We start from the raw sequence: 9,693 nt of genomic DNA on the forward strand, positions 1-9,693 counted from the left end.
ATTGTTAGCAGCCCGTGCCGTATAATTGTTCGCCTGCCTGGGTTACTTCCCTTGAAGTGGACTCTCCCAACATTCCACTGTTTCGTTTATCTCAGCCAGCGCCAGTAGTATAGTTGGTGTGTGTCGTTACGTGACGTGAACGTTTAAGTCTAGATCCTTTGTTCATTTGTTTAGTTTTTGATAATGTTAAAATGCTAACCATTGAAAAACGTGTGTTTTTAGTCGAACAAGTGTTCAAAGCTGGCGGTAAATACACAGTTTCAGTTTGTCAAATATTTAATTCAGTTTTCCCGGAGATAACACTCCCGCATCGCGATACTGTGCGAGATTTGACTAACAAATTTTGAAGTACGGGTTCAGTGACAGATGCACCGAGAAGTGGTCGTCCTAGCGTTTTGTCTGAGGATAAACTACTCGATATTTCCTACAAAATGTCCATGAGTCCGAACAAGTCAGTAAGAAAACTCGCAAAGCAAATCGATGTTAGTGCCAGAACGGCCCACACAGCTGTAAGGAAAAAATTAGAACTTTCCCCTTACAAAGTGACAGTCGTGCAAGAACTGAAAAACACTGATCATGGCAAGAAACTGCATTATTGTCAATGGTTCAAAAATTTCGTTCAACAAAATGGAAGGGATATTCTTAATGAAACGATGAGGCGTGGTTTCATTTATCCGGGTACATGAACTCACAAAATTCTCGTATGTGGAGTACTGCAAATCCATTGAGTATTCATGACGAACCACTTCATTCTGTGAAAATGCGAGTTTGGATTGCAATTTATAGACGTCAGATTATAGGACCCATATTTTTCAACGAAACAATAAACGCACAACGATACTGCACTGAGTTTCATTTCGGTGTATTCACTGCGGCATACGGCACTGCGAAGAAACTTTTTGAACACCCCGTATAATCTGAGTGTTTTATGTAAATGAAGTTGGAGACAAATATATTTACCTATAACGTATGCACTTGATAATTTACAACTCTTAATGTAATCACACCACCAAGCAGGTTGAGCAATCAAATTCTTGTTTCTGATGAGTCACATCAGTTGAGATAATCATATGACCCATGACTCTCATAATTAAGAGGAGAGAATCAATTTAATCAGAAATTGATTAAATTCGACGTAGCTTGTCTAAGACGACAGATACACTGTCATCATGGCAGTATATGTTGGCAGCGAGTACTAGTATTTAAAAACCTAATTAGATTGTAAGATTATTATTTTTATTAACCATTTTTATTATTTAATGTTAAATTTAAATGGTTGTGCCCGTATTCTGAATTTCATCAAAGATACGTAAATTCTGAATACAACAATCAAAATAAGAGACGGTCTGATGGAAATGATGTATCATTCCTAACTGCAAACTAAATAACAAGTATGCCATGAGCATAAACAATTTTCACTTTTGACAGCTCAAATTTTGAATAATTAAACTCTGATTTACGGGCAATCTATTACACTAAGAACTTACTATGATTACGTTTTCGAGGTAGAGTTTTAGCTTGCAGCTAATGGCACAATCATAATTTCAATTAAATGTATGAATAAAAAGTTGTAAATTTATATTATTGATCACATTAGGACCTGTGTGACGTCATTGGGTGCAGTTTTCGCGGCTGGGTGGACTCTGAGAGTTAGAGAAGAGGATAGTTTTTTGGGGGGGAGGGGGGAGGGGGTGATCGAGGCTTTAAAAGATGTCTGCGGCCACGTTCCTTATGGTCTTTCTGTGTGTCACAAACTTCTGGGTTGGCGGTCGGAGTTTGGGAGTCGGAGACAATAGGTTTGAGCAGTGGTCTAGCCACAACTCAGATGTTTAAAAATATTTCTTATTTCATGTGGACTATGATGAATTTTGTGCAGTGTCACGAATTAGTTTCTGCCGCAGTCGCAGGAATTAGAATCATTTGGGCTCAGTTTGCACTCCGATAATTTGGCAGTGTGCCACTGCAGTTAGTCGAAAACGTTATTTCAATTTCATATCTAATCCACCTACAGGGCAATACATCATTGTGCCGTTTACTTAGGTTTCACGAAGAACTTTTTTCGTAATTTGTAGTTGTGAAGACAGTGTGGTGTTTTAAAGCTGGATTATTACTTCATTAAATTTGTTGCATTGTTATACACAACTGGGGGCTCGAATCGTGTGATTTATCAATGCAAAGTAGCTTGTGTTGATCACCAGAAAACTATAACGTGTGTTGAGTGTACAATAAATTGGGTTTCCGAAAACTTAAATCACTTGTAGTTGTGTTAGTGATTTCAAAGCCACACCAGTAATCATTATATATTTTTATCTTAAATTACAGTGAAGCACTTTTGATAACAAAATCTGCACGTAGACGAACATTTGCAGAGCCGAAGTTTGGATTAAATTAATTTAACTAACTTCTACCGCAATAGAAACACGACAGCATATCGTTCACGTTAATGAACTTTCCCTTCTCTCAACCAGCACCTTGGACCTGCTTCGGACTGTAAAGTTCTGGACTGTATACCTCCATGCGCCGACGTTACTGAATTGCTACTGACCAACATTTCCCAACAAACGACTTCTCGAATACTTCATGAGTCCTACAGAACTCGGCTGCATCAACGTCCAAAGCGCTCCCACAACCCACTGACGAAACGTGTCTTCTGAACTTCAGTCCATAGACGTGGAAATACTCCACTGAAAGCTCGAATAAACATAACTGGATGGATAGTTTTATTTTCAGCTACATTTAATCAATTTTTTCTCTCAAGATTGCGAATGATCATAGTCTGCCCCCTACAAAAAATGCGATTGCAGTGACATATTCGATTCTTTAACAGTTTGTGAATATTGTGGCAGAAATGACAGTGACTCAGGGACATTGCCTCTTTTGTTGTCACAACGTATTGGTTGTCATGGAAGTCCTCTTTTAAACCTGTTAGCTCACGATTAACTGCCCCGACACGCTGATTAATCTCAAAGCGGCACTATAAGAAATCTTCTGTGATATGAGTCTTAAATTACTTTAAAGCGAGAGATACTTGTTTGCGCAAATTATCTTTCCCTGAGGTAATAGTCTCGACTACAGTGTGAACTTCCGGATGTATTTTGTAAGCGAGCTGTTCGTCTATTTGCTACAGCTAAGTTTGAAAGTCTGAATGTAGTATATCTCTCCGTTCATTATAACACTCCGCAATTGCTGTGTCATAAGAGTCGTTCTTGACATTTGTGCAGATGCACCCTCTATGGCAGTTGCAAGGTGGAATGATCACGCTTAACGTTTGTCGTCTCACCTTTTTATAGCTTGTGCATCTTTTGGCAGATTCGTAAGCGTTTCTTTAAACTTTAGAGTATCATTCACTATTGTAGAATTCGACTACGAGGCTTCCTGTGCCTGAGTGTGCAAGATATTCTGAGACTCAGTTAATACCTTGTGTAAGTTGTACTGTACTGATTTAATCTAACAGTGTAAGGTATTCTGAACTCGTATCTTCGACAATTCAGGCTTTAAATTCTCTGTTCGGTCCTGCCTTATCCCTTCCGATAACTCTTGTTTCAAGCTTGACTGCCTAGACTGTTTCAGCTGTTCGAATAATTGTTGTCGCTTATGAACTTCTAACATTGCTTGTATATTCTGCAACATTTGGCGGAACGGATCATGTTTTGCGGTTCTGTTGTGGCCTTTGCTTCGTTGTTCACCACCTGCTCAACAATAGCTCTAGTCGGTTCCGTCATGTTGTACACTTTTCGCATCAACACTTTAACACAATATTTCTATGGGAAATTGCTATCAGCCTATTCCTGCTTACTGGAAATATTGTTTCCAATCGTGGATTAATGTTCTTGTGACATTATCTTATCCGAAGACCGTATGATAAAACAGTATAAGATAGTCAATTATAGCCACACGCCACCAACATATGTATATATAAAAAATTAAATCTAACTACTAAAGAAAGATGTACAACTTACTGCCTCGAATAACCCAGCAAGAACTTTTGTTCTATGAAGCATAGACAGACAAGTGTGTGTTCACTTACACTGTGTCGGAATTCTTCGTAGCCCTGGATAATTACAATCAGATTTCGTTCCAACACTCGTTCCAGATTTGTCAGAATCGGAATCATTACATGAAACAAAAGTACAATAATTAATGTACTATCCTAAGCATTAATAAATTACAGAGAATATAATATAGTAACTATAAGAGTTGTCACTCATTAGTCATGCACAGAGTCGCCACACTAAAATATGCTACCTACACTATTCTTATAGTAAATAAGTAAATTTTCACTCTCAAAATGAAATGAATGTTCCTTTCCTAGATTTTACTGAAACGGAAAGAGATTAATTCAACCGGTGCAATGTGTTGCCGATAAGGAAGTCATCGTTCTTGAAGAGGAGTGGAGACCATGTGCTGCAGGTTCGTCCGTCGAACTGCAGTCGTTCTATTAAGCCCGTGCCCTCAGTCTGGAATCTTTACCACTGATGATGAGTAAGAGTAGAATTGGAATTTGTCTTCACCAGCAATGGACAGTTCATTGTTCATTCAGTTCATAAATCCAAATAATTCTTTAAACAAAGTTGGTGTAATTCTTTGTTTGCTTTCTTTTTACCTTTTTTTCCACAGATTTACTCACTACTTAGTACAGAAATCAATGTCTTTCCAGATAGAACTCAATTCAAACTTAAATCCATCTCAACTGAAACCAATCTGGTTTCCATACATCGAGAGATAACCAGAGCATAATGCCAAAGAATAAATATCTCATGAAGCGTCTATGTTTATTATATCTCTGCTGAGCAAGTAACTTTACGCTAGTACGTCATTACTCTCAACGTTCCTTTTATATGACTGTTTGTAATGTTAGATCTTGGTCACAAATGGGGATAATGAAGGGAATAATAAAAAACTTGGTTGTCTAGGCTTGCTACGACACATAAAGCACTAACTAAAAGCTGATAGTGCCATAACTCTTTCCGACTACGATCGTTCACGCCCTGTTCCAGACCTATACTTCCATGGAACGTGGCACATACCGATCACACACGCGACATGCTCGTTGTATAGAATACATTAACAGAATCAAATCCAATTAATGTCTTTAAAAAAACTGTTGGTTCTTTTTACAATTTTTTTCACTCTTAACTAAAAAAATCAAGTAGTAGAGATGATATACTCAGCATGTGCAGTTCTGCAACGGAAAGTTTAAAGTATCAACGATAAATTTAGTTAATTGCGAAGACTTGCAAGGATAGGATCTTCAAAAATTTGTGGTGCACGCAGTTAATGGGAAAATAACAATCGGATATTGTTAAACTACTCATTTCAGAGGCTTTTGCACTTCAAATCTCTGCAAATGTCAGAGTGAAACAGATAAGTATGCTAAGAACTTTTATTTTCACTCATGAATGTCGTATGGGCTTATATTGTGAGGTAAACAACCTCCATGAAAGAGTGTTCCCATTGGACAACCGTGCAGAACGCGAGTAATATGTAGTATTTAGGCACAATTATCTTGCAGTTATCGTCTTAACCAGTGAGGCATTTTAATCACAATTTCACACACCGAACAGTCAAACAAACTAATACACCTGCCTAATATCGTGTAGGGCCTCCGCGTGCACGCAAAAGTGCCGCAACACGACGAAGCATGGGCTCGACTAATGTCTGAAGTGCTGGAGGGAATTGGCACCTAAATCTTGCAGGGCTCTCCATAAATCCGTAAGACCACGAATGGGGCGAAGATCTCTTCTGAACAGCACGTTGCAAGGCATCCCAGATATGCTCAATGATGTTCATGCCTGGGGAGTTAGGTGGTCAGCGGAAGTGTTTAAACTCAGAAGAGCGTTCCCGGAGCCACTCTGTAGCAATTCTGGACGTGTGTGGCGTCGCGTGGTCCTCTGGAACTGCCCAAGTCCGCCGGAATGCACAATGGACATGAATGGATACAGGTGATCACACATGATGCGTACCTACACATGTGCGGCGTCTTATATCACTTCAGTTGCATACGCCCCACACCATTACAGAGCCTCCACCAGCTTGAACAGTCCCTTGCTGACATGCGGGGTCCATGGATTCATAAGATTGTCTCCATATCTGTTAACGTTCATCCACTCGATACAATCTGAAACGAGACTCGTCCGACCAGTCTACATGTTTCCAGTCATTAACAGTCCAGTGTCGGTGTTGACGGGCCCAGGAGAGGCGTGCAGTCATCAAGGGAATACGAGTGCGCCTCCGTTTCCGAAAGCCCACATCGATGATGTTACGTTGAATGGTTCACTCGTTGACACTTGTTGGTGGCCCAGCACTGAAATCTGCAGCAGTTTCTCTTCAGTCGTCGTTGATCCCATTCTTGCAGGATGTTTTTCCGGTCGCAGCCATGTCGGAGATTCGGTGTTTTACCGGATTCCTGATATTCACCGTACAGTGTCTGATCGTAAGGAAGAATCCCCACTTCATCACTACCTCGGAGATGCTGTGTCCCATCTTTCGTACGCCGACTATAACACCAGGGCCAAACCCACTTAAATCTTGATAACCTGCCATTGTGTCAGCATTAATCGATCTAACAACAGCGCCAGACTCTTGTTTTATTAGGCGTTGCCGACCATGACACCGTATTCTGCGCGTTTCGTATCTCTGTATTTGAATACGTATGCCTATACTAGTTTCTTTGATGCTTCAGTATATACCCAGTCATTAAATTTGCTATAAGAAGTAATACCGAGGTCCATAATAATAAACGCAGAAAATAATAACAACTCCCTTCGTTCACTTACCGAATAATAAATCCGTCTGACAGCAAAACTAAATTTTAAAATTTCTTTATTGTGAACAATTTCTTCTGTTGTAGAGATGAATATGTATATTTATATTCATATGTCTAGGTTAACAATGCAAGAGAATGATATAGTAAGTTATGTTCTCACGGTAAATGTTTTTGTTATCGTATTCGTTTTCATGATGTCAGAGTTGACCGTACAGAAATGTGAGTAATGTTAAATGGCCACTAAAATGACGCAAATAGCACACAAAACAGGTAACTAGACGAAGCATTCATGCAGGTACAGTGAGTCGGACGGTTGACTGCTTGCATGTGTAATAGAAATCAGTTTGATTTCATGTTTATGGCCGGCCAGGGTGAGTAGGAGGACAACCTATGTGGCAGCGCACGTTGCGTTGTTTCCAAATTTATTCAAGAGGGCGGCGATGACGTCATCCAAAATGGCGGCATGTAGACTTGGCAACATCGCATGACGTCATCGAAGATGGCGGATTTTGGCGGGAGAATAGTCCAATTGTGCTACGGCCACTAACCTAACCTTCAGAAAAAATGGCAGGAAGTTTGAATTTTGGCGGGAAAATAGTCCAACTGTGCTACATCTACTAACCTAAGCCACCAGAACAAAAAATGGCAAGAATTCCAACAGGATAATGCATGCAAGGACCTTACTTGTCTTTTTATTATTATTGATTATCATTTATTAACATTCACTATCATTTATTATCATTTATTATTATTTATTATTATTGACCTGCCTCCACTAGAAAATTCCCTCCAAATTCAAATTCCAACACGATAATGGCTGCAAAACCTTACTTTTGGTTATTATTGTTCATTATTATTTATTAACATTCATTGTCATTTATTATCATTCATTATCATTTATTATTATAGACCTACCTTCACTAGAAAATTGCCTCAAATTCAAACTCCAACACGATAATATCTCGAAAACTATACTTCTATCTATTACTATCATTTATTATTTATTCAAGATGTCCGATTTTCTCGGCGAGAAAGCTATTTTCATTACATCCATAACAAAAATCTATCACAAGTTCAAATCCCAACACCATAATTGATCACACGTACAAACTTACTCCCTCACTTACCTTTTTTCACTGGTAGCCTATCATAATCGCGTCAGATAATAAACTGCACTTATAGTAAAGTAATTCACGTCCTTTGATTTTGCAGGGGGGAAGGGACTGAAGACTTTATTTCAAGCAGTATGGTCACCACTTGTTCTCCAACACTGTCAGCACACACATCTTTGATTTCGCAGTGCAGTCACCATAACGTCCGCGCTCCAACTGAATTGGTTCAATTCCTCGCCACCCCCTGGCCAGCACGCAGAGACACTGCCTACGCCTGTCATGTGAGGCAGCCAGCACGACAGGTAGGCGGCGAGCGGCGCCACAAACGGTCTGGCTATGTAAACATCCTCACCCGCCTGCGAGCACTTAACGTCGGACACGATGGAACCTGTCGACCGCGTGCCGGACAAAGGACAAGTTCCACCCCAATTTCTTTTTTTTTTCTGAACAGGTTCCAACCTGCTGATACCTACCTCACACAACCACCCGAGATGTTTGGAAAGTTCTATCACATGCCACACTAAAAGCTATATTGGTCCTAAAGTTCACAAATTCCCAGCACTGACGGACAGGAACCGACACGCTTGCTTTGTCCAAACCACCTTCACGCCACATACCCGCAACTCCATGGCGACACCAGCACATGTGATGATGGAGCACAACTACGCTCTCGCCCCATAAACTCTGCAATTCTCTCACCAATAGACAAGGACCGACACACTCGAACTGGAATGTTTGTTACCGAGTTGGAAACTTCCTTGACATCATAACGGGCGATCAACCACATGGTTCTGTGGGACAAAGAACGCTCTCACTAAGTTAACTGATCACCCGATTCTCATTATTCACCCCACATACCCCGATTACCTAATCCAGGATCTTCGCGAAAACACACACATACGTGTGAACCGTCGCCCCCATCAAGATACGTACCTATGCAAGTCAATTTAACACGAAGCTCTCAACTCAAATAAAAGAAATTAACAAGTCCATATCACGCGCACATGCGGGAGCCATTGCACACTCCTAGCAAACTTCTCAACTCACATACCTATCAACTCACTTAAATTCTATATGTTCCCAAAATACTTAACCTCGCCTTTATTCATTCAAAATATATTCGCTCCCTACTATAAACTCCTCGCCAATAAAAAAAATAGCAAACAATATTCATCTCCAAAAAATTACCTTCAACGCCATTCTTAATATCATCAACCTCCAATGACGCCTATATAACATACTTGTAAATAAAAATAATAATAATAATGATACCACAAATGCCTGAAGTGGTAATTTTGCAACATGAAGTCACCCGAGCAATTAATTCTACGCACAATTGGAAAGCCCCTGGAAAAGATAAAATAGCAAATTCCTGGCTAAAGAAGTTCACCTCAACACATTCACATCTAACTAAATTATTTAACACTTACGTTGCAGACCCATACACATTCCCTGATACACTTACACATGGAATAACTTATCTGAAACCTAAAGATCAAGCAGACACAGCAAACCCAGCTAAATATCGCCCCATAACATGCCTACCAACAATATACAAAATATTAACTTCAGTCATTACACAGAAATTAATGACACATACAACACAGAACAAAATTATAAATGAAGAACAAAAAGGCTGTTGCAAAGGAGCACGAGGATGTGAAGAGCAACTGATAATAGATGCTGAGGTGACATATCAAGCTAAAACTAAACAAATGTCGCTACACTACGCATACATTGATCACCAGAAAGCTTTTGATAGTGTACCCCACTCATGGTTACTACAAATATTGGAAATATACAAAGTAGATTCTA

This window comes from Schistocerca cancellata, chromosome 2 (genome assembly GCF_023864275.1).
Source record: "Schistocerca cancellata isolate TAMUIC-IGC-003103 chromosome 2, iqSchCanc2.1, whole genome shotgun sequence".
Classification (NCBI taxonomy): Eukaryota; Metazoa; Arthropoda; class Insecta; order Orthoptera; family Acrididae; genus Schistocerca; species Schistocerca cancellata.